Source organism: Triticum dicoccoides, unplaced genomic scaffold (assembly GCF_002162155.2).
Source record: "Triticum dicoccoides isolate Atlit2015 ecotype Zavitan unplaced genomic scaffold, WEW_v2.0 scaffold12599, whole genome shotgun sequence".
NCBI classification, from domain to species: Eukaryota; Viridiplantae; Streptophyta; class Magnoliopsida; order Poales; family Poaceae; genus Triticum; species Triticum dicoccoides.
In genome coordinates, this window is record NW_021188346.1 from 32,495 (window position 1) to 39,771 (window position 7,277).

General features: G+C 39.8%; 1 pseudogene; it reads left to right on the plus strand.

Moving 5' to 3' along the window:
- The first annotated feature begins 6,403 nt into the window (after positions 1-6,403).
- LOC119343398 lies at positions 6,404-7,045 on the plus strand (annotated as a pseudogene).
- Positions 7,046-7,277: the final 232 nt, after the last annotated feature.

Below are 7,277 nucleotides of genomic sequence, written 5' to 3' on the forward strand. Positions count from 1 at the left end.
GGGGAAGTGAGGCCGGCGGCGAGATTGGATCTGGGGAGGGGATAGGGTTTGGGTGGTTGGAGGGGATGAGGGGGGAGAAGGGGCGACGACGATGGATCTGGGGAGGGGATAGGGTTTGGGTGGTTGGGCTGCGCGGGGGTGGGGTTCTTTTTCTTTCTTTCTATTTTTTTCTTTAGATAAATGCGATGGATGGATGGATGCCATGTCGTCGATCCATGGCACAAACATTTCAACCAATAAGAAGAAAGCTTATGTAATTGTATTTTTCTATTTGTTTCTCTTGTATTTTTTGCATGAGGGTGCATTTTGAAATGGCATAATTTGTTCAAAATATATCATACTTTGCATCAGAGTGCATCTTGGAATGGCAAACAATGTTGCCTAAGGAATTCTTCATTTTATTTACACGGAAAATTCATTTTCCATTTTTCGAGTGCCTAAAATGAGGTTTTTTATGAAGGATCTACCATATATTTGTTGTAAAATTGTACCAAATCAATTTTTTAAAATACTAGGACATATTTAATGCACAATTGACCAAATGGTTGGGTGTAAAAAGTTTTGATCCACCTCTCGTGAAAAAGACAAATTCCCACCGATTCAGTAGGAAGCGGGTCAAATTTGTACTCTAGCTACCTCGTAGTTTGCTCTTTATTTTTTCCAAAAATAATTTCAAGGTACATAAGTATCTATTTTATCACAGAAACACCAAAAAAATTCAAGATTCAACCACTAGCTAGGAACGGTCATTCCCGTTGTTTTGACCGCATTTTCAAATGGGCATAAAAAATTTAAAAAAAAACAAAAAATTGGAAAAACTTCGCATTGTGTCATTATATGTGACCAAGTTACCAGCAAAAATTATAAACTTGTAATATGGTGATTATTTTTAAAAACTGTTCTCACAAACGAGCTATCAAGCATGAAGATGCATGGCTTTCAACCCAAATGCTCAATCTTATGGCTACATTCATGGATAGTTTGTTCAAATAATCTCATATTGTGCACAAGGATGCATATTGGAATGACAAACAATGTTGCCTAAGGGAGTTTTCATTTTCTTTACATGGAAAATTCATTTTCCATTTTCCGAGTGCCCCAAATGAGTTTGTTTTGTGAAGGACCTACCATATATTTGTTGAAAAATTGGACCTAATCAATTTTCTAAAATACTAGGCCATATTTAATGCACAATTAACAAAATGGTTGGGTGTCAAAAGTTTTGATCCACCTCTGGTGAAAAAGACAAATTTCCGCCGATTCAGTAGGAAGCGGGTCAAATTTGAACTACAGCTGCCTCATAGTTTGATCTTTATTTTTTTCAAAAATCATTTTTAGGTACATAATTATCTATTTAATCATAGAAACACCAAAAGTTTTCCAAGATTCAACCACTAGCTAGGAACGGTCAAGCCCGCCATTTTGACCGCATTTAGAAACGGGCATAAAAATTTCAAAAAAATCAGAAATTTGGAAAACCTTCGCATTGTGTCATTATATGTGACCAAGTTTTCAGAAAAAATAATAAACTTGTAATACGGAAATTGTTTTTAAAAAGTGTTCTCGGAAACGAGCTATCATGCGTGAAGATTCATGGCTTTCAAGCCAAATGATCAATCTTATGGCCACATTCAGGGCATAGTTTGTTCAAATGATCGCATATCATGCACAAGGGTGCATCTTGGAATTCCAAACAATGTTTCCTAAGGGAGTTTTCATTTTCTTTGCACGGAAAATACATTTTCCACTTTCCGAGTGCCCGAAAAGAGTTTTTTTTGTGAAGAACCTACCATATATTTGTTGTAAAATTGGACCAAATCAATTTTATAAAATACTAGTCCATATTTAATATACGATTGACCAAATGGTTGGGTGTGAAAAGCTTTGATCCACCTCTCATGAAAAAGACAACTTTCCGCCGGTTCAGTTGAAAGCGGGTCAAATTTGAACTGCAGTTACCTCATAGTTTGCTCTTTATTTTTTACAAAAATCATTTCTAGGTACATAAGTATCTATTTAATCAGAGAAACATCAAAAGTTTTCCAAGATTCAACCACTAGCTAGGAACGGTCAAGCCCGCCGTTTTGACCGCATTTTGAAACGGGCATAAAAAATTCAAAAAAACCAAAAAATTGGAAAACCTTTGCATTGTGTAATTATATGTGACCAAGTTTCCAGGAAAAATAATAAACTTTTAATACGGTAATTATTTTAAAAAAGTGTTCTCGGAAATGAGCTATCAAGTGTGAAGATTAACGGCTTTCAAGCCAAATGATCAATCTTATGGCCACATTCATGGCATAGTTTGTTCAAATGATCTCATATTGTGCACAAGGGTGCATCTTGGAATTCCAAACAATGTTGCCTAAGGGAGTTTTCATTTTCTTTTCACAGAAAATACATTTTCCATTTTTTGAGTGTCCGAAATGACTTTTTTTGTGAAAGACCTACCATATATTTGTTGCAAAATTGGACCTAATAAATTTTATAAAATATTAGGCCATATTTAATGCACAACTGACAAAATGGTTGGGTGTCAAAAGTTTTGATCCACCTCTGGTGAAAAAGACAAATTCCCGTTGATTCAGGTGGAAGCAGGTCAAATTTGAACTGCGGCTGCCTCATAGTTTGCTCTTTATTTTTTCCAAAAATCATTTCTAGGTAAATAAGTATCTATTTAATCAGAAATACATGGTTTGATGGCGAGACATCGAGGTTTGGATGGTGGCTGAGGGCCCCAACTCTAGAGCGCGTAAGCTCGCATGCCCGCAGCGTGGTCACCGCGTGACCGTGGCGTTGCCATGTGTTCTGGGCGGCCTAGGCATGTCTAGTGGGTTGGGCACTCCCTAGATAGGTGCTAGGAAGAAAATCACAACATAAGATTCTCACGAGGAGACTGATCGATGCTCAAACATGAATAAGCAGCCAAGTATTTGATTTGTGGTACGCGAAATGCACATGGCTAATGGGCGTGAGTTTTGGCTGAGGATGATCAGTTACTAAGAAGACCGTCTTCACAAATTTTCACCTCAAAAGGAGGAGCCTAGGTGGTACTTGTTTTGCAAAGTACCACATTGGACATAAATACGAATGTTGAAGCTGGGCTCCAAATAATGAATGGATTGAGCTGGCATTTGGTGGAGGATGGTTATTTGGGCATAGGGAAGCACTGTAGAAAATGGATACCATTTGGACATGCCAAAGTGGTACTTCCTTCACAAAGTGCTGCTCTAAACAAAATAGGAAAATGAATATTGTTGAGTTATTTTTGAACTAGGCAAGGAATGTTTTTGACATATTTGATGAACATATGATCCAAACAATTTATGATAATTTTTTGGGAATTTTCGAAATAACAGAAATATAGGTTGCTTCACAACCTAGGACAAAAATTGACACATGGACATGACACAGGCAAAACTGATGAGATGGCGCCTAGTCATCACAACCGACCATAATCTACAAAACTATGACCATCTATATTAGTCGTTAACAACTAGAAATAAGGCAGCGGACCAGCACTATTTGCTTTATGACCATTTCGTGTAAGGAAATTACGACCTTTATGAACAAAATGGTCGTAATGGTTTAGGGTTTGGAGCCCCCCGAACAGCTTTTGACCAATTGGTCTCAAATGGTCATAGATCTATTACCAATTCTTCCAGCATCACTGACAGAAGGTCACTAGTTAACATATTTCTTGTAGTGTGGATGCGGCGGTAGGATCTTTCTTATTGTAACAGACATTCAATACACATAGTAGAGTGGCATTGTCTGCAGTGTTGATCCTCTGTCCAATCATTTCTAGGAGCTCCCTTTTGTGCAATGGTGCATCTCATCTTGAGTTGTACTGTTTTTTTCTTATTTAACAAAACACAATATGATTTTGCCACGTGCATCCCTCAATCCTTGCCATGTCTATCCCTCGATGCTCTTCCAGATTTTTGCAATGTGCATCTACAAAAACATGGCAAATTTCTGAATTTTTTAATTAATGGTATATGGCAAATTTAAGATAAGCTCCTTACTATATACTCCCTCCGTAAACTAATATAAGAGTGTTTAGATTCAATTCCGTGCCGACGGCCTGGATCTGATCACCCGCCCGCTGCATCCCTTGCCGGCGTTGCGGTCCTACACTTATATAGTGGGGTGGAGGTGGTGCTGATGCGTGATTGGTCATGCCGGCGCTATCTGCCCGTCTGCGGCCGCGATGAGCTAGGCCATGGGGTGCATCCACTCCACTTTGAAGGAGAGGCAACACCCTTCTTGCTACGAGGATCCTGTCCACCTCGCTCTCTGGACCGTGTGTGACCTCGCTTGCATCCTTTCCCCCGTTTTTCTAGGTAACCAATTACATGAACATCCTTCCATGAATGCAGCTTCCGGTTCATGTCAGAAAAAAAGGAAAATGGATCTAGCTTCTGTTAGTCTGCCATCTTCTCCTCGAGAATATAATGACTAAATTTGTCATGTCACCATTTACAAATTCAGAAAAATGGTCATGTTTGTTTAGAGAACGAACTCGTTAATTTGTAGTTTTTTCAATCATGGCAACCCCCTATGCACATTGTATATCCTTTTTGCCATGTTATTCTAGAAAACATGGCAATTTTCTTAGCTTGTTTTTACTTTGTACATGGCAAAAATAAAGCAGAATAAGTTTTTTGTGAAAACATGGCAATTTCTGTTAAGCAACATGGAAATTCTTGTTAAAACCACATGGCAAGTCATAAGGAATTTTTTATTAAGTAAAATCAAATGGCAAAATTAGTTGTTCCATGGCAATTTTATTTTTTCTTTTTTATGATGGCAAATTTATTTTTTGTACCATGGCTTCTTCTCTATCTTCTTTTCATGATGGCAAGTTTATTTTAGTACCATGGCAAAATGTATTATTCGATCGCGGAAATTTCCATGTTCGTAGAACACGGCAAATTGTACTATTCTGTCATGGCAAATTATACTATTCGATCATGGCAATTTTCAACCCGCATTTTACCATGGTTATTTTCAGTCTGTAGGCCTAAAGAACATGGCAACTTTCCTTTTTGTAGCATGGTTAATTTATTTTTTATTACCATGGCAAATTTCATTTTGCATTTGCTATTGCAAATTTTTCTTTTTCTTACCCATGGGAAATTTACCTTTACTGCCATGGCAAAATTACATATCTACCATGGCAATTTTATTTTCTCTATCACGGAAAATTTCATTTTTTCCTTTTCTGTTATTTTTTTAGCATGATGGCATTTTTATTTTACCACCATGGCAATTTTATTTTTTGTAACGTGGCAAATTATTCTGTTGGACCATGGCAATTTTTTTCTTTTTCTTTACTTTTCATGATGGCAACTTTATTTAGTTACGTCGCAAAGTTTTTCTTGTAACATGGACGATAAAAATTGTCTACCATCGCATGCTCATTTATGTGCATACATCCTCCCTTTTTCAATTTTTCGATAAATTTCTTTTTAAGTAAATTATTTTTGAAATAAAACATGGTGATTTTTTCTCTAATAACAATAAAAATTATGTTTTCGTCTTTTTTTACTACGATGGCGATTTTATTTGATTACCATGGCAGTTTTATTTTTTATGTATTATACCATTGGACCATGGCAAATTATTTTTCTTCTTATTGTTCATGATGGCAACTTTATTAAATAATCCTTTTCGGGATGACCCGTCATGATGAAGTCCAGAGCGAATGTCAATTGGTTAATGAGAAGAAAAACAAATTTGGGCTTTAATTTGTCTCAGAAAAAAAACTAGTTTTGTTCGCGCCGGAACTAATTTTGTTTCCCACGATAATATTCGAACGACACTATTTTCCCTCGTACCGAACTTCAGTTCGGACCGCTCGCGTCCCGGCCCGAACGTTCGGCATATATCGAGGTCCTTTATTATACATTCAAATTCTTTTTTTCTATTTTTGAGCATCAGTACAGACACAAGCGCTCATATACACGCGCATACACTCACCTCTATGAACGCACTCACTCACACCCTACCCTCCGAGAGACTGAGCCGGCATACCATCTTGAGAATTACGAAGTCACCGTAGGCGCCTCGTCGTCGACGCGAACGTCTCCTCCGATTGAAAGCACATCGCCGGAAATCCTGAAATAAATTCAGAAATAATGCGAGCACCGGTATTTGAATCCTGATGGGTTGGGGATACCACTGTCCACCTAACCATCTCAACCACAGGTTGGTTCGCATTATACATTCATATTCATTTAATGTGGTGTAACTACTAAAAGAGTTTCACTTTGATGCATGAGCAACAAATGGAGACGTTTGAAACCATAAACACAAATTTATAGCGCCAGCATCTAATTACTCCTTATACTCTTGTTATATATAGTTCGAGTCGGACAGAGATACAAATCAGACGACCATGGCCCCTCTCCAAGCTCTCTCCTCCGTCCTCGTCCTCCTGCTCCTCACACAGCAAGCGCGCACGGCGAGGGCGAGCACGCTCGTCGGCACCGGCGGGGCGCAGGACTACGACTTCTGCGTGAAGACGCTGGGGGCGGACCCGGCGAGCGCGATGGCCAACGATCTCGGCCTGGTGGTCATCACGGTGAAGATCGCCATGGCGACCACATCGCCCGGCTGCAGGCCTCCGAGACGTCGCCCCGGCGGCGGCTGGTCCTGGACGAGTGCGCCAATGACTACGCCTTGACAGTGCGCTGGCTGGGGCGCGCCTCCATGGACTTGGCCGCGGGCGGGGACGAGGACCGGCTGACGGAGGCGGCCACCCTGCTGGAGCACGTTCGTGGCACGCCGGCGCGCTGCGACAAGGCGTTCGTCCTCTGGGCCGGCGAGAGGACGCCGCTGACCGAAGCGGACCACGAGCTCAACGGGGTGACCGTGCTGGCATTGAAAATCTTGCGCCATTGCTTAAATGACGGGGCAAAATGAGCAAGTAGCACGAGGCCTTCTTCTACCTCCGGAAGAAAATGATCATCTTTTCCGGCAGTGAAATATGTGATGTGCAACAATAAAATGAGTAATAATAATAACTTGCAAAATTTCCAATGGAGATTGTAGAACGTTGTGGTCTTATCAGTATTTACTTATTTCAAAAATGACGCTGAAGATTTTCTCTGATTCACAAGAGTTCATTCAGATCAGGCGAGGAAGGTTACCATTCGATTTTCACTGACAATTAGGTTTTTGATTGAGGGTTCTGTGATTCTCCAGCTACATGTTTTGTGTACGTGGTACCTTTCTCTGACTCTTGTTTTCATTATGTAACCTCTCTGGCC